The 17,399-nt window shown below is 50.9% G+C and overlaps 1 protein-coding gene across 12 annotated transcripts in view; it reads left to right on the forward strand.

The window, feature by feature from the left end:
* Nucleotides 1-381: 381 nt before the first annotated feature.
* Nucleotides 382-17,399, forward strand: part of PRRC2B (proline rich coiled-coil 2B) — an 88,438-nt gene continuing 71,420 nt past the window's right edge. For 9 of the 12 annotated variants that reach the window (XM_045468103.1, XM_045468110.1, XM_045468107.1 and 6 more), the window contains exon 1: nucleotides 386-616. The gene's annotated coding sequence lies outside the window, so the exon portion shown is untranslated. Of the gene's footprint in view, nucleotides 617-1,307; nucleotides 1,557-17,399 lie in introns of those variants that run through there. The other 3 variants (XM_045468104.1, XM_045468116.1, XM_045468106.1) reach the window with 3 other exon arrangements.

Genomic DNA, 17,399 nt, shown 5'->3' on the forward strand with positions numbered 1-17,399 from the left:
CGCTCCTCCCGTGCCCCTCCCCCGCCCCCGCTGCCTGGCCCGGCCCCTCCCCTCCCCTCCCGGGACCCCAGCTCCCCCCCCTTCTCCGGTGCCCCTTCCCCTCCGTCTCCCCCGAACCCCAAACCCCCTTCTCCCGTGCCGCTCCCCTACGCTGCCCGGCCCCTTCGCCTCCTCGGGGAGGGGGGGGGGGCCCACCCCGCCCCCGCCTCACCCGGCGCCCCTCCCCCCGCCGCCCGGCCCCTCCCCTCCCGGGGCCCCCAGCCCCACCCCCCCCTCCGGGCGGGCGGCGCGGCAGGGGGCGCTGCGCGGGCCGAGGCGCGGCTGCGGGCGGGCGGGCGGCGGGAGGAGGAGGCCCGGAGGAGGCGGGGGCGGCGGCAGGCGGGGGGCGGGGAGCCGAGCGCGAGAGGGAGGCGAGCGGCGAGACACAGGCTCCGAGGCTCCAGCGAGCGAGCGAGCGAGCGACGAGCGAGCCCGGGAGGGAGGGAGGGAGGGAGGGAGCGAGGGAGCGAGCAGCCGCGCCGCCGCCTCGCAATCCGCCGCCATCCCGCCGCCTCCGCGCCCGACCGCCGCCCGACCGCCATCGCCCGGCCCAGTCGCGCCCGCGGAACCAGACCAGGTGGGCCGGGGCGGCGGGGTGGCGGCGCGGGGCGGGGGCCGGGGGCCGGGGGCCGGGGCGGCGGTCGGGCGCTAAGATGGAGGCGGCGCGGCCCGGCGGGGCTTTGTCTCGGCGGCGGCTGACTGACTGACTGACAGCGGCGAGCCCGGGCCCGGCCGCCCGCCGTCCGCGAGCGCGCCGCCGCCTGGGCCCCGCCGGCCGGGGCGAGGGCCGCGGGGCCGGGCGGGGCGGCCCGGGGGCGGCGGGCGGCCGGGCCCGGGCTCGCCATTGTTGTGCGGCGCCGCGCGGCCTGGGCGGGCGGGCGGGGTCGGGGCCGGCGGGGCGGTGGGGGGGGGGGGTCGCCGCGTCCCGGGGCCGCCTCCCGCCCGCCGGGGGCCGGCGGCCCGGAGCGCCCCGCTGGCCTGGAAGTAGCCGGGGCGGCCTTCCTGCGCCCCCCGCCCCCCCTCCCCCTCCCCCTCCCCCCGGGCCGGCCTGCAGAGGCCCCACCCCGGCCGGGAGTCCCGGGGTCGGGGCGCCCCCCTCCCCCCATTCCCCGGCGGGAGGTGTGGGGGGCGGCGGGGGGCGCGGCGGTGCCCCTCCCCCTCGCCGAGTCGCCGGCCGGGGGCGCGCAGGGGGCAGGGGGCTCGCCGCCGCCGCCGCCGCCGGCCGCCCTTTCGGTGCGCCAGCGACAGGATTATTTTCGAAATACTCCATGCTCTGCTACTGAGCGTGTTTAATAATAAACAGGATGTCGCTCCTCAGGGCCTGCCAGATGGGGTTTTTTCCTTCCTTCTTTTTCCTTTTTCCCCCCTTTCGCCGGAGTGAGGAGCAGCGCTGTTGAGACCGTGGGCCTCTGGAGTGGATTTGCCCACACACAAAGCTGGAAGGCGGTTTTCTCTTTCCTCCCTCCCTCTCTCAATACCGCGGGAGGTCCGAGCCCACCTTTCGGCGAGAAGAGGCGGTGTTTTTCAAGGGAATGGGTAGCTCGGAGGAAGTGGGGGGAAACGGGGGCTGGGGAGGCTCCCCAGACGGTGTCATTTGCTCAATGGCTGCCAGGGAGAGACCTTTAGAAGCCTTTGGTTTACGGGGTTTTTCTCCGCCCCCCCCCCCCCCCCCCTTAAGATTTTCTGTGCATTTTGTGTGGCTGTATACACATTTATCCAGTTTGGTTTCTGGAACCAGCCGTGTGAAGTCGGAGCGTGGTTTCTCCGAATGTAACTGAGCCTTTTAGCTCTGCACACAGCGCTGTGATGCAAAGAGGGCCTGGGGAGGCCCAGGCTTCGGGGTGCAAATCCTTCTGCCAGAGAAATGTAGGGTTCGGACAGCCGTCATTGGCCTACATTTCGCATCCTCCACCTTGTAGAGTTAGGGAGGTGGTGAAAGATCTGGAAGGGCCCGGCCCGCAGGTTAGTGCTTAGTAGTAGTTTCTGCAACTGCCATCAAGCCCTAGGATGGAATTTAGCCACCGTGATGCCACCCGTAGGGCTGACTGACCTGATGGAGCTGGTGCAGATGCCACAGGTGCTGGGCTAAGGCGTGGACGGGAGAGGAATGGAAGGCACCGGACGTCTCTGGAGCACTTGGCTTATTCGGTGCTCAGCCTCTATGGGGAGACAAGGATGGGAGAGAGTAGCGTGTGGCGCTCCCAGGAACTGATGGTAGTAAGTCCGTGTCCTCGGGTCTGGGCTGCTTGCCCCCTCCCAGGCACGTTTACAGCTTTGTTTAAGGCAGACTTAGAACAGCGAGAGAGGCCGGGGACTTTGGAGGATGACTGCTTTCCTTTGGGGATGGCAGATGACCACTTGGGGAGCCTGTGCCTGCTCGGGCGAGTGTCTCTCCTGGAGCCTGCGTTCTGGTCTTCATCGGCTTACCCTCGGCAAGTCTCTGAGCCGCGGCTGCTGCATCTGTGAAATGGGAATGATTATGCCTTGCCTGGAGTATCTGTTGGGGCTCTTGTGAGCCTCATATTCTGTCTGTACAGCAAACCGCTTCGTTCTGTGGGAGGGTGACGAGAATGTATCTTGTTCTTGTTGATTTCCCGCTTTTCTCATCCTTTCTCAGCTCCTGAACTTTTTCTCCTGTTCTCCTGGCTGATGGCACCGTGACTTCCCCACCCCAGATTCTGTCCTTAGCTAGTATTTGCGTGTCACGGCCACTACTCGGGGCCTGGAAGCAATAGAACGGCCTAGAACAGCTAGGCTGCCCCGTGGTGTTTATTAGAGACCATAGGTTGGACTGAGGCTAATGCAAGGGAAACTGACCCCCGGTCTCAGTCGTAGGTGAGGGCCAAGACCCAGGTTATGTCTGGGCCACACCTGTAGCGTGTTTGTAGACGGCCCTGGAGACGCTCTGCTTGGGCTTACTGTGCTTCTGCAGTCTCCTGGGCAGTTGTTTTGGTACATTCTGGCATTCCCCCAACCATCGTGGTTTTGTTGTGTTCTCTCTTTTTTTTTTTTTTTTTTAAAACCTCCTTGGAACCTCCTCCAGGCCCACTGGCTGCGGGACTGAAGACATCTTAGCGGGGGTCCTGTCTTTAGTTTTCCCAGCTTCCTGCCTCTTGGCCTGTCTTTTCTATCTGATTTCATTGTGGCCAGGTCTGGCCCCGCACTATTACTTAGGGAAGGAGAAGAAGCCGCCGTCCTTCCCCTTAAGCTTTTGGATTACCTGTGAATTTCAGTTACCCAAGGCTTTATGGAGGGGCCATGTTTCTGCCCATTGTGCGGGCCTGCCTGCAGCGGCCTGGGTCCTTTGCAGTCTCCTTCAAGCCCAAATGGGTAAAGAGCCTGGGGAAGGGAGAGCCAGAAAGCCCTGGGAGAGTAGAATTTCAGGAATGGCAAGTCAGAACTAGTTCCAGCACAGACTGGTTGCCTGGGGCCCTGCCGAGGGATTTTTGTTGTGCCCCTTCACCATCCCCCACCCCCTTTTAAATTTCAGTTCTCTTTTCTCCTGAAGGATTATTTTATTGTACTTGAAAGATTATTCTTTTTCTCTTTTTTTTTGGCTTGCACAAAGTACTGACTCATGTTGCTAATGGCTGTGTGCTGGTTGGATGTCTCATTATTCTACCATTTAAGATTGATCATTTCTGTGTTGGTTTCTGTTTCACACCAGAATAGGCCGGGTGGGTCAGGACATGTATTTCTAAATTTGATAATGAGGCTTCTCTACTATCAAGCGTATGTGTCTTGTTATGGGGCAGGCAGATCTTAAGTGGGGCCTATCTACACTAGATTTTAAGGCCGTGCGCTCCCCTTGAAAAATAGTCTCTGGCAGAGAGCTGTGGGGCTTTGTGCTCTGAATGTCAGGAGTTCGGTCAGGGGTAACCAGACTGCTTTTAAAGTCGTAACTCAAGTTTCTTAAGAAAGTCTCGTTTTTTTCTGGGCCTTGTGTGGACTTGGGAACCTTTGGTCTGTCATTTGGACGGAGAAATAAAGCTTGTGGTGCTCAGGACGGATGAGAAAGACCGAGAGCTTTCTGGTGGACGGAAATTGTGGATGACAAGCTTTTAGGCTTCAAAGGTGCCGTTTGGACCAGGCCGCCTCACCTGGGAGCTCCAAGACCCCGGCTCCGTTGTCGGATCTGTGTCACCGATCGTGTCTGTGGCTGGCGTGTGCGAAGCCTCGGCCCCGGGAGAGAGGCTTGCTCTGGTGACTTGAGCCAGAAGTCCGGGTTGAGTGTTGCTGTTAGCTGTACTTGTTGATTTTGTTTTCTGTCCCCCGCCCCGTGTGGCCTGAGCTGAGGGCTGGGTTGCTTCTGTATGATGCTGGCAGCCGCACTGGTTTGTAGAGCTCTCTGCCTGCAGCGGGAGCGGTCTGTGGGCAGAGTGAGGTCTATCTTAGGTTGCTGGCGGCCCTTCACGTTCCCTCTGAGAGCACGTTCTTCTCCCACCTCTGCAGCTGGTTTTGGAGCTCGGGCTCTGGATCCTTTCTCCCTCTCAGCCTCTTTCCTCTCGGTGGCGGTGCGGCGAGGCGAGGCAGTATGTAGCGCCTTTAAGAGTCACTGTCCTGCACCAGCTACTCCTTGAGCGTGTACTGTTTGCCAGGCGTTGTGCAAGGCCCTAGGAGTACATTCTTCCCTACTCATAAGAATAACATCTTTATTAAAGAAAAAAAAGGGAAATACTGAAAGAATAAAGATAAAAAAATATAAAACACCTCTAAGCTCACCATATGGAGAGAACTACAGACAAGACTGGTGTATTTTTTTTCCTTGGCTTACGTATTTGTTTTTTCAAAGTTAGGAAAATACTATATACGCTGTTCACAATTTATAGTTCTTGGTTTTTTTCTTTCTTTTTCTTTTTTTTATTTTTTTAACATTTATTTATTTTTTTGGGGACAGAGAGAGACAGAGCATGAACGGGGGAGGGGCAGAGAGAGAGGGAGACACAGAATCGGAAACAGGCTCCAGGCTCTGAGCCATCAGCCCAGAGCCCGATGCGGGGCTCGAACTAACGGACCGCGAGATCGTGACCTGGCTGAAGTCGGACGCTCAACCGACTGCGCCACCCAGGCGCCCCAGTTCTTGGTTTTTTTAATGTTTATATTTATTTTTTGAAAGAGCACAGATGGGGGAGGGGCCGTGAGAGGGGGACAGAGGCTCTGCGCTGAGAGCCATGAGCTCGAGGTGGGGCTCGAACTCATGAACCGCGAGATCATGACCAGAGCCAAAGTCAGACACTCAACCGACTGAGCTGCCCAGGTGCCCCCATGGTTTATAGTTCTTACCGTTAGAGTGTATTTTCTTAACTTATCGAGAACATATTTTTATTTTATTTCATTTTATGTTTTTAATTTTTTAAAGTTTATTTATTTTGAGAGAGAGAGTGCGTGCATGCACAAGTAGGGGAGGAACAGAGAAAGAGGGAGAGACAGAATCCCAAGCAGGCTCCACACTGTCAGCACAGAGCCTGATGCAGGGTTTGAACCCACAAACCGTGGGATCATGACCTGAGCCGAAACCAAGAGTCGGACGCCTAACTGACTGAGCCACCCAGGCGCCCCTACTTTATTTTATTTTTTTTTTTTAAGTAAGCTCTCTGCCCGACACGGGGCTTGAACTCACAACCCTGAGATCAAGAGTTGCACGCTTCACTGACTGAGCCAACTAGGCCCCCGGAAAACGTTTTAGTAACTGTGTAATTGCTTTATATGGATTTGCCATGATTTTTTTAAATTCTGTTGTTAGAATTTAAGTTGTTGTTACCCATTTTTTCCTTCACGTAAACAGAATTTTAGGGCACATCCTCCCATGTAAATCTTGGTGTATGTTGCTCATGATTTCCTATAAGTGGCATTTCCTGGCCAGAGAGAATGCAGGCTCCTTCTTCAGTTCTGTTTTCTCCTTTAGCCCTTGTCCCTTTTGACTCCCAAGGTGGCTTCCTGCCTGAGCCACCAAGTTCTGGGTGTCTCGGACCTGGCCGTTTCAGTCCTGGCTAAGCTGTCTGATGAGTGAAGTTTGGGGTTTTAATCCATCTACTGGGTTGAGTCTGAACCAAGTGTCTTGACTTCAACATTTACCAGTCTGAGGCCACATGGCTGTTGGTGCCACGTTTGTGTTCCTTGGGAGCTTGTCCAGTGGGGAGAAAGCGAGCCCCTCCTTAAAGAGGCCTCCGGACCTCTCAACCCGATTGTGTCATCATCTCCCTTGATTCTTTCCTTTTCTCCGTTGCTGTTCTCTGTAGTTCTTTTCACAACTTTAAATACACTTTCCTAAACAGTTGATTTATTGTGAAATATACGTAAGGTTTATCATTTTAGCCATTTCTAAGTGTACGATCAGTGGCGTTAAGTACATTTACAGTGTTGTGTAACCGCCACCCCCCTCCAGAAAGTTGTCACCTTCCCAAACCGAAACTCTGTGCCCGTCAAACACACTGACTCCTCACTTCCCGTCCCTCAGCCCCTGGCAGCGACCGTCTGCTTTATGTCTGTCTGAGAGGAATCATACACTATTGGCCCTTTTGTGTCTGACTTCATGCTTTCAGGGTTTGCCCAGGCTGTGCCGGGTGTTCGAACTCCGTTCCTCTTGGTGGCCGAGTAGTATTCCATGTTCTGTTTATATATCACATTTTGTTTACCCCTTCATCTGTCAGTGATGACAGCTTTTGAATGCAGTTTTGCTCTTTATTGACGGGTACGTTTTCCCCAGTGGGGTGAGTGAGGGAGGGGGGGCCAGGAAGCAGCATTCTGTTTCCTGTTTGCTGTGCTCTGTGTCTGACACAGGGAGGGGGCTCAGGTGCGGAAGCAGTGGAGCTGCAGATGAGGTGCGTGGGAGTCAAGGCCATCCCAGCCTGGGTGTGGGGTGGTCAGGGAAGACCTTCTGGAAACGACAGCAGACTTGAAATCAGCACCTGACCAAGAGCATGTGGTTCTTGATCTCAGGGTTGTGAGTTTGAGCCCCATGTTGGGTGTAGAGATTGCCTTAAGAAAAAAAAAAAAATTCTTAAAAAGAACCAGGCACCTGTTGAAAACAGTATGCCAAGCCCCCTGGAGTATTAAAAATGTGTTCCTAAGTTGGAATCAGAACCGTGTGAGCCACGGTAGAAAACTTGCCGGTCAGCTTGCTTTGCGGAACGCGAGAGCCCTTTGGACGGGAACCTGTTAGGCGAGTACTTTGCTGTGGCTGGTGGCCAGCCCGGGGGAGGGCAGACAGGACTTCGGAAGCGCGAGTCGACCTCTCCCACCGGGGCTTCGAGATCATCTCTTTGTGTAGAAGGATGGGATGCGTTGCCGCAGGACCAACTGGGAAAAGGAGGTCATCCCCGGCACTCTTTCCACTCTCTCCACGGCTCCTTTGTGCCCTTCCAGCGCTTTTTTCGGCAGGTGTTGTTTACATACAGTTCAGAGCTTAAAGAACTGCTCTGTTTCAGGCGCTACAGAAACATAGGCCTGTCTGGGAGCGGTGCTGCCTGGCCGACCTGCCGGGGGAGTGAATGGGCTGAGTGTTCAGAAATAGCTGGGGACAGTGGAAACGTTGTCCTAAGGCAGAAAGTGGAATTTTTTTTTTTTCCCTGATAGAAAATTAATTACGAAAGTATACACACTCATTAAGAAAGAAAAAGCAAGTGTATGAGGGAAAATGAAAGCTCTTTCCTCTAGCTTTCCAGGCAGTAACTACTGTTTACGGCTCAGTGTGTTTATCCTCCCAGACTCGACTCTTTTTTTTTTTTTTTTTTTTTTAAGTTTATTTATTTTGAGGGTGGGGGGAAGGGCGGAGAGAGAGCGCGTGCGAATGCTCTCCAGAGGATTCCAAGCAGGCTCTGCACTGTCAGCGGGAGATCGTGACCTGAGCCGAAACCCAGAGCGGGCCGCTTAACCCACTGAGCCACCCAGGCGCCCCCCACAATGTGCATTCTTAAACACATCAAGAGCATGTTTTCATATTAATGCGTACCAGTGTGTTCCGCTTCTAACATTTTTAAAATAATACTTCTGAAGCTTTTAAAAAATCTACAAGCGTATGAAGAAAAACGAAAACAGCTAGTAATCCCACGACTCAGACATTTCCAGTTGACTTTTTTCAAGAAAACAGTTAGGAAAGTTACGCTGTATTAAAAGTGTAAGGGCTCTTCCCCAGTCTCTCTGTAGAGAAACCACCGTGAGAAGTTTGTCATTCCTTCCAGAAAAAAATCGTGCACGTGTATGCCACGACAGTCCGTACAGATGGATTACGTCGTCTGTTGTAGCAATGCAGAGGATGGATGTTTTGTGCATACACTTGGTTTAATCTGTTTCCCACTGGTGGACATTGGGGCTGTTTCTAACTTTTGGATATTGCACAGTTTTGGTAAAATTCTGCCAATTTTCTCTTGAGAAATGTATAACTTGTACATAATTGCATGTGTTTCTGTAGTGTGGACCCTTCGAGATGAATAGCATTTTTGGAAAGAATTCTGCTAAATTCCTCTTCAAAAAACTTTGTGTCAGGGGCACCTGGGAAGCTCAGTGGGTTAAGCATACGACTTCAGCTCAGGTCATGATCTCGCGGTTCGTGGATTCAAGCCCCACATCGGGCTCTGTGCTGACAGCTCGGAGCCTGGAGCCTGCTTCGGATTCTGTGCGTCTTTCTCTCTGCCCCTACCCCACTCACACTTTCTCTCTCCCTCTCTCTCTCAAAAATAAGAATAAGTTTAAACCCGACCTCGTGCCCATTTGTAAATAATAGTATAAATCTGAGAGCGGGTGTTTCTGGACTGTGGACTTTACTAACCCTATAGCCTTTAACTTGTCATTTTGGATGAATGAGCACGGTTTCCCAAATCAAAAGCAGTCACTGTTTCGGACTTGCTCTAGTAGTCAGTGTCGAATCTTAGGGTTTTTTCATGGAAGCAGTATTCACTGTGGTCTTCTGGTGCTGGAGTGGTGCCCTGGGCACCTCACTGGGGGAAGGTCAGGGTGGGAACCAGAAGGAGGTTGTGGAGAGAGGCACAGGTAGCCTCTTGGCACAGATGTTTTCTTCCAGCCTTTACACACTGGAGCCTAGCCTCTCTGGAGATTTCTGAGGCTCCCGTTTTGCAGCCCTTGGTGGTTTTGTTGCTGTTAATATTTCTTACTGTGTGGAACTTATTTGGAGGCCAGCTCTCCGTTGCATTTCCTGATAATGGCTCTTAGGCAGATCCGCTCAACCGCTTGGCTTCAGGGCCCACGTCTCTCTCCCTTCTAGCTATTCAAGGAAAGCACACTTCCTGGGCGAAGTGACTGCAGAAAGGAAGCCCCTGGAAGTGCCTGGATGGTATTTCATCAGGCGGGGTTGGGAAGGATTTGTGCTTGTACCCAGGGGAGGTACCCTTTGGGATTATACTGCTCCTGCCCTTGAGGGCTGTTATTGTTAGCTTGAACTGGAAGCAGTCGCTGGCAGAGTTGGGAATGCCTTGCCCTCTCCTCTGCTCCCTTTCCTGATGGAGAGTAGCCCTCGGCTTTGAGGTCCACTGGCTTCATATCCAAGTTCGTCCATCCACTTGTGAGCTGGGTGATTTAAGGTTATTTAGTCTTTTGGAGTCTCTGTTCTTGTCTGCAAAACGGGGGGGGGTAGTAATGCCATCCTCCTGGAAGGGGGAGGGATTCAGTGGGTCCTGTACCAAAGTGTGTAGAAGGTACCAGGCAGGAGGCAAGCAGGCTCGCAGTAAACAGTAGCTATTAATGGTTCCTGGATACAGCACTAGTCAAGGGCCTGGGGGTTTGGAGTAGGCAGGCGTATACACTTGGGGCTCATTTGTTTACTAGATGTGGCTGTTTCTAATAGTGTGCTAAGTCCTGTGCTACGTGCAGAAGACTTAGACCCAAATCAGATGGCCCCTGTCTTCACCTCCAGGAGCTCAGACACCTTAAGCAGGGGCCTCCCCGAGGGGCAGGTGCATCGGAGCACTTTCTGCCATACTTGTCTTCGTTCAAGGTAAATACTGGCATCTGGTCACTTGCTGGCGCCCTGTGCTGTTGCAGGTAAATGTCTTGCTAGGAATAAAGATAGGTGCACTCAGGCAGTTCACGGGTGCAAGGGAGGCCCTGCAGCTTGCTGGGCTACGACCTGTCTCGGCATCAGGCAAACGGGAGTGTTCATTTCCATCATTTCCATTTACTTGCTGGAGGACCTTGAACAAGTGCCATTCATCCCTTGGAGCCTCCGTTTCCTGCCAGATGGGGATGAAACCTGTCGAACGGTGTTGCGGTGACCACGGCACCTACTCAGCTCCAACAGTGTAAGGTGTTGATTCTGTATTGCTCAGTTTACCCAGACCTTAAAAACAATGTATCGGTAATGACACAGGCTTGTTACAAAAATGCCCAAACGCGTTAGAAGTGCCCAAAGTAGAAAATGAGTCACTTCTTCCCGCCCACTATTCTGCTTTCAGATGAGATAGGGCGCGTTCGGGGTGGGATGGCCATAGACCGCCGTCCCTTTCTCAGATCAGTTGATGAGTGCTGTCTTGAGAGCAATTTTGTTTTCCACTAATGGGAATGCTTTATGCATATGAATTCTACATCGGAAGTGACCACTGGAAAGTAGGAGCTAATAGGTGCTTATAGGTATATCTTAATATAAACAAAGGTAAATAAAAGACATTTTATATGTGGTTTCCATATATGTTGTTTTTTTAATGTATATGTTAAATGTATAATTGCCTGTGTTACAGATTTAGATAATATTTCCTATATTATGTATTTATATAATCTATATATTATCGTGGGGGTCCTTTCTTGTTCTCTTAAGGAATAAAACAAAAGGCCCTTGTGGTTCCTTGCACCCCCGGTGAGTCATGACACTGTGCGGGTCATACTGAGCAGCGGCAAGAGGAGATTTAATGAGCCAGTGTGGCCCTGCAGAGATCTTGCGGTTGTGCGATTCGGTGTTGACACGGGGAGTGGGGAACAAGGTGGGCCGTGTGGTCTGTGGTGTGAACTTGTTAGGGTGGAGAGCAGCACACACGGCCTGTGGTGGCTCAGGGATGGTGGCGGAGACGATGGAGCGGGGAGGGGGCCCGGGGTTTGTGAGAATAGAGCTCCATCGGTGGGGGTGACGTCTCTAAGACCTGTTACGAATAATAAGGGAGTGGAGTTGGTGTGTCAGCCGTGGGCTCACATGTTCCTTTTGACCTGTGACTGGCTTGGCGCGCCTGTGAGAGCCCCTGGGGACACTTGGCCCTTATTTTTGGGTTCTTCCTTTTTGTTACTTCAGACCTGGTCTTGCCCGATTGGAGGCCCAGTGGCTGTAATCATCCTGGGTTTCCTGTGGTGTCTGAGGCTTGGGGGAATAAATAGCCTGTGGGTTCCGGGGCTCTAGTGCTTCGGGCTTTGTTGGAGATCATTTAAACCAACTGAGCCCTTTTAGCACCCCCCCCCCGCCCCCGCCCCTGCCTTCAGCATATTTGGGTTTGTTAATTTATTTTCTTCAAAGAGAAGGTGGATTTGCAGGGGCTGAGTTGTTGATGAAACGTCTCTGCGGAAGCACACCCCCTAGTGTGTGTGGCTCGCCTCTGGGTGGACATGAGTTGCTGAGTGACAGAACACAGAACGGAGTGACCTGGGCCTGTTCTTCCTTCACCTGTGGCCTCCACGTGGGTGTGATAGTTAGGACACCCACCTCTGTGGTGGTTAGCAGGGTCCTCTGTGCAGTTGTGACCATGATTGAGGCAGCCTGGTGAAGTATTTCCTCGCCGGATTAAAGGGCGCATCACCTCCGGGTGGCATGACTTGTTGCTAGGGAGTCTCCTTTGGGGCTTGTCAGGAGGCCACCGCTGCCTCCCCCCTGCCTCCTCAGGGTGCAGCCACGAGGGTGCCACCGTTGGAGGAGGGCTGCAAGATGGGGTCTTCGTTTTGTTGCAAGTGGGGCGCGTTCTGCAGCCCTCAGGGCGCCCCTGCCAGAGGGCATCTGTCTCCTGGGAGGTTCACCTGGGGAAGGGTCTGGAGTCCGCAGTGCCGGGCGGGGTTACAGCTCTCATCTGCTGCCTCTCAACTCCTTGGGTACAAACTAGAAACCTGCTCCGTGGAAATGTCAGATGGTCCGCAAGTGTTGGCCCGAGTGCGTATAGGTGTGTGGACTGCGATGTTGGCTGTAGCATTATTTGTCATAGCACACAGCTGGAAGTCGTTTATGTATCTGTCTGTAGGGCAGTGGGTAAAGGCACAGATACACCGTGAAATACGATTAGGCATTCAAACGATGAGATAGATCTGTATGTGTTTTCTTGGAAAGATGACCCCAGTGTACTAAGAGAGTGAGCTACAGCATAATATGGAAACTTCCCACGTTGGTGGGCTGAAACTCGAAGACCACGGGCCGCTGCTAGGTTTGCGCCAGCTGAGAAGAAACGGTATGGAGGACGTCCACCACGTTAGTGAGTTGGATTGACTTGTCGTGTTATTTGCATTTGTTACACTGGATGCGGGGTAGTAACATGTACTGGTTGCGAAGGCGCGTACAAGGGTAACAGACGTGTGCTTGTGGGTGGTCAGGGCCAGGACTGGGCAGCTCGCGCATTACTGGCTCTTTTCCGGCAGCAGCTTCACCCAGGGTCAGTATTTTGTTCAGCCTCATCCCGAGTGCCCCGGCTCCTGGTGTTGGGGCCCTGACGGTTCACAGGAATCCACCTGATTCAGTCATGTGTCTCTGTTCATGGCCCTTGGAAACCGCTTTGTTGATCTGGTTAGAAAGAACAGTCCAATTCAGATGCCGTCTCAGTTTCTGTTCTCTGCTCAATCAGACCTTACAATATAGAACATGGATTTTGGTGGCATTTGCAAAGTGCTTCTCACTTGCTAACTTACCATTAACGGGAGGTAGAAAAGGAAGGAGAAACTGAAATAAAGGTGTATGTCTTACGTATTTCTTTTTTTTTGCCAGGTCTGTGGTAAGTTTTTCTTTTTCTTGTTTCTTTTTTTTTTCCCACTGTTCATTTATTTTGAGAGAGAGAGAGCACTTGAAAGAGTATTCATGGGGAAGGGGCAAAGGGAGAGGGAGAGAATCCCAAGCAGGCTCTGTGCTGGATCTCATGAACTCTGAGATCATGACCTGAGCCGAAATCGAGAGTCAGATGCTCAGCAGACTGAGCCACCCATGCACCCAGTCCTTGGTAAGTTTTGACCCTGGAGAGGGAGGCCTGTGTGTGGCATGTCTATCCCGAGTGTCCGTCTCCAGCTGTAAATTGAAATGGTCTTTTTTTTTTTTTCTCTCAGTAAATTAACCGTATGTTCAAAAGGTGAGGTTGGCTGGGAACTCTGCAGACTGCATAGGGATTTCTAGCAGACTCTTCTGCAGGCTTCAGCCCATTCCTGTGTGCGTATGAGCTGGGTGTGTAGTGACTGACCCCATGGCCCATGAAGAAAGGAGCCATACAGAGTTTTAAGTTGGTCAGGAGTGAAGACAGGGTCCCTGGAACCATTCAGGTACTGTGGCTTAGAGACTCAAGACAGACCCCTGTAGGGGCCCCTGGGTGGTTCTGTCGGTTAAGCGTCCTTCCGACTCACGGTTCCTGAGTTTGAGCCCCGATTTGGATTCTGTGTCTCCCTCTCTCTCTGTCCTCCCCACCCTCCCACCCCCCACTTGCTGGCACACCCTGTGGGGCCACAGGACTCTTGTTAGAGTCCCTCACCTGACGTGGTGCCTCCTCAGACCCCACCCCAGCCCACATTTGACCTGGACACTCACCACGGCCCCAGGAGCACTGGGAGAGCTGGGGGGTACTGTGGGCATTTTATTCTGGTGGCCACGTGGTCATTCTCTGGTGCCCACATGGGTCCATGCTTCAGAGCAGACCTGAATGTCAGACTGAGCTGGGTTTAGGCTCAGGTTTTACAACGTCCTAACTTGTTGATAGTGACCTTGGGCCACTCTTTTAACCTCACAGACTTGGTGTCCTGTCTGTGAAATGAGGTACAAATAACTGTTTCTCAGTGGTTTATCTGTTTTATTTCTTGGTTCAAAGAACTGTTCTTAATTCCATTTTATTCCAATGTATTCAGTTACATTCATTTAATTATTTTCGGTTCATTTTTCTTCATTGTTTCTGCTTTCCTTTGCATTCCATTGTGTCTTTTTCTGACTTCTAGAATTGGATGCTTAATTTAATCTCATTCTTTTCTCTTGGAAATTTAAAGTTTTTTGGGGCACCTGGGTGGCCCAGTTGGTTAAGTGTCCGACCTTGGCTCAGGTCATGATCTCGCGGTTTGTGAGTTCGAGCCCCGCGTCGGGCTCTGTGCTGACAGCTCGGGGCCTGGAGCCTGCTTTGGATTCTGTGTCTCTCCATCTCTTGGCCCTTCCTCTGCTCATGCTCTGTGTCTCTGTCTCTCAATAATAAATAGACAAAAATTAAAAAAAAAAAAAAGGAAATTTAAAGTTTTTAGATTATTAAATTTCCTTTGAGTATAAATTTGTTTTAAAAGTTTTGATGGTATAGTGTTCTCTCCTCCATTTGTGGTTTTCTAGGGATTCTGCATCTATGGTTTTGAATTTCCCTTTGATTCAGAATTTTTTAAGAGTGTTTTAAGTTTTCCAACCGGTAGTGTTATTTTTTTACTTCTGCTTTCATTATGTCTTCTTTTATTGCACTGTGGTCAGAGAGTTTTGCTTTTCAGAATTTGGGTTTTTCCTTAAAGTTTCATATGTAGTAATTTCTTTCTTTCTTTTTTTTTTTTTTTAAGACTTTATTTTTAAGTAATCTCTGCCCCCCAATGTGGGGCTTGAACTTACAACCCAGAGACCAAGAGTTGCGCACTCCATCAACCCGGTCAGGCAGATGCCATGTAGTCCCTTTCTGAACATGTTGGCTGATCTACCTTAATCAGACCATCTGTGATCTTCTCTCTTTTGAGTGGGCTTTATCCACCAAGGTGCGGAGATTTTTTTCCCCAGTGTTTTCTATTTAACAATGATTTTTTTCAATGACATTTTTTTTTTTTTTTTTGAAGTTACTCTGCATATATAGGTTTGCGCCAGTCTGTGTTTTCGTTACGGATTGCCCCCTGATGCTTATGAAATGACTTTCTGTTTGCTTCTTTTTTGTACGTGCTTTCATTCAGCGTGATATCTGTGAGTTTCATCAGTGTGGTTTGTGTGTGACAGTTTATTCATTCCCATTGTTGAATAGCATTCCATTATGTGGGTATGATATATATTTGTTCTAGTGGTGATAGACTTTTAGCTTCTGTTAGTTTCCCTTTTGAGCTATTCCCGAATGATGCTGCCGTGCACCTTCAAACAAATATCCCTGGACGTGTGTGCGAACTTGTTCTGTTGGGTACGTACCCAGAAATGGGAAGGTTGGGTCGCAGGGTCGGCATATGTGTGGCTTTAACGGATGGCTGCCAGTTTTCCAGTGATTTTACCAACGGGCACGTCCACTGGCAGTGCGGGGCAACTGTCCTGGCCACTCATATCACCAGCGTTTGGCCTTGTGAAGATGTCAGTTCTTCCGAATTTGAACTCTGGGTTCCATGTAATTTTGGTAAAAATCCCAGCAGGCTTTCTTTTATTGTTGTTTTGTTTGGAAATTGACAAACTGATTCTGAAATTTATACGAAAATGCGGAGAGCCAAGAATAAAGCAGTCTTGAAGAATAGCAAAGCTGAAGGACTTATCCTACCAGATGTCAAGACTTTATAAAAGCTGCGGTAATTAGGGCAGCACAGTGTTGTCAGAAGGATAGACAATAGGCTGTTAGAAGAGAGATCTTGAAACAGACTTCACAGAAGTCCGTTTACGACAAGGGTGCCTCACGACAAAGGGAAAAGATGGCCTTTTCAAAAAAGGTACTGGGAAAATGAATCTTCTGCCTCAAATCATATCCAGAATCAGGTTTACATAGAGCATAGAGCTGACCATGAAAGATGAGACAGTAGAGCTTCTAGAAGAAAACAGGAGAATATCTTTCTGATTTCAGGTAAGACAAAATTCCTTACGTGGGAAAGCACACCAGAACGGATACATTGGTTGATAAATTGAATGACAATAAAACTTGAATCTTCTCCTTCCTTGCAAATGCTCAGTAAAATGCAGCAAATGCTGTTTTCAGATTGCACAGATACATTAGGTAGCTGTGAGCTCTGTTTACCTCCTGGAACCCTCCCCATCTTCTTGCCTGTCGTGCAGTGGCCATCTTGGGCTTCCTTTGCATGTCATCCTGGGACCTTGTCCCTCTGTGCTGGATCCCTTGTTTCCTGGATCCCATTGTGTGTACCAGTCGGGTAATTTGAACATCAAGTAATTGCAACTATCTTAAGCTGCCTTGAACCACGAGGACGTTATTGACAGAGGAACCAGGTATGTTAATTGTCTGGGTGGGTCATGAACCCATGCTGAGCCGCTGAGCCAACAGCCCAGCCCAGCCAGGGGAATGGGCTTCTAGACCCTGCATACCACCCCCCCCCCCCCCCAGCAGGGTCTGGGTCAGCCCCCTCAGGCTGGGGAAGGACGGGATCACTTTTCCTCTAGGAAAGAGGAAGGGAGAATTAGCATCTATGACGTTTGCTTCTGTGTTGGATTGCTCTCTTGTTTGTTAGAGTATATTCCTCTGGAACTTTCTATGAAGGTATATGTTTTGAGTCCTCATGTGAGTCTGAAAGGATCTTTTTCTATGCCCATATTTGATTTGGTCAGCTGAGTATTGGTTTCTAGGTTGAAAATCCTTTTCCAGGGAGGGGAACGATGTGGATGAGAAATGCAGACACACATCATTGTTGTTCATGAGTCTTCATGGCCGTTCTCATTGCTTCTACCTGGTACGTGGGGTACTTTCATAAACTTTGGGGTTCTTCTCTTTGTCCCTCATAATACTGGAATGTCACCTTGTACTCTGTTCTTTTCACGTCCGTTATTCTGAGCACTAGGGGTGCCCTTGCAATCTTGGGCACTTCAGCTCTGGGGATTTTTCATGTTTTTTTCATTTGATAAATTCTTCTCCCCTCTTTTCCTCTCTGTTTTTATCACTCCTGGTTAAATTTGGACTCCTGGGTCCATCCTTTAATTTTGGGTTGACGGGAAGACTAGCGTTCATCTCTTTGTTAATTTCCTGAGATTTTCTTCACTTTATTTTTCATTTTTTCTATTGAAATTGAAGTTAAAATTTAGAAGAGTTTGGATTTACACAACAGTTGTAGTTTCTGTATACTGTGCTGCCGGTTTTTCCTCTTACAAAGTTCTAACGTTAGTACGGTTCTTTGTCCCAATTAATTACCCAGTACTGATATGTTATTATTAATTGAAATTTTATTAGAGAGCATGTGCACACGCAGGGGCGGAGCCGAGAGACAGGGAGAGACAGAATCCCAAGCAGGCTCTGTGCTGACAGCACAGAGCCTGTTGTGGGGTTCCG

Source organism: Leopardus geoffroyi, chromosome D4 (genome assembly GCF_018350155.1).
Source record: "Leopardus geoffroyi isolate Oge1 chromosome D4, O.geoffroyi_Oge1_pat1.0, whole genome shotgun sequence".
In the NCBI taxonomy this organism is placed as follows: Eukaryota; Metazoa; Chordata; class Mammalia; order Carnivora; family Felidae; genus Leopardus; species Leopardus geoffroyi.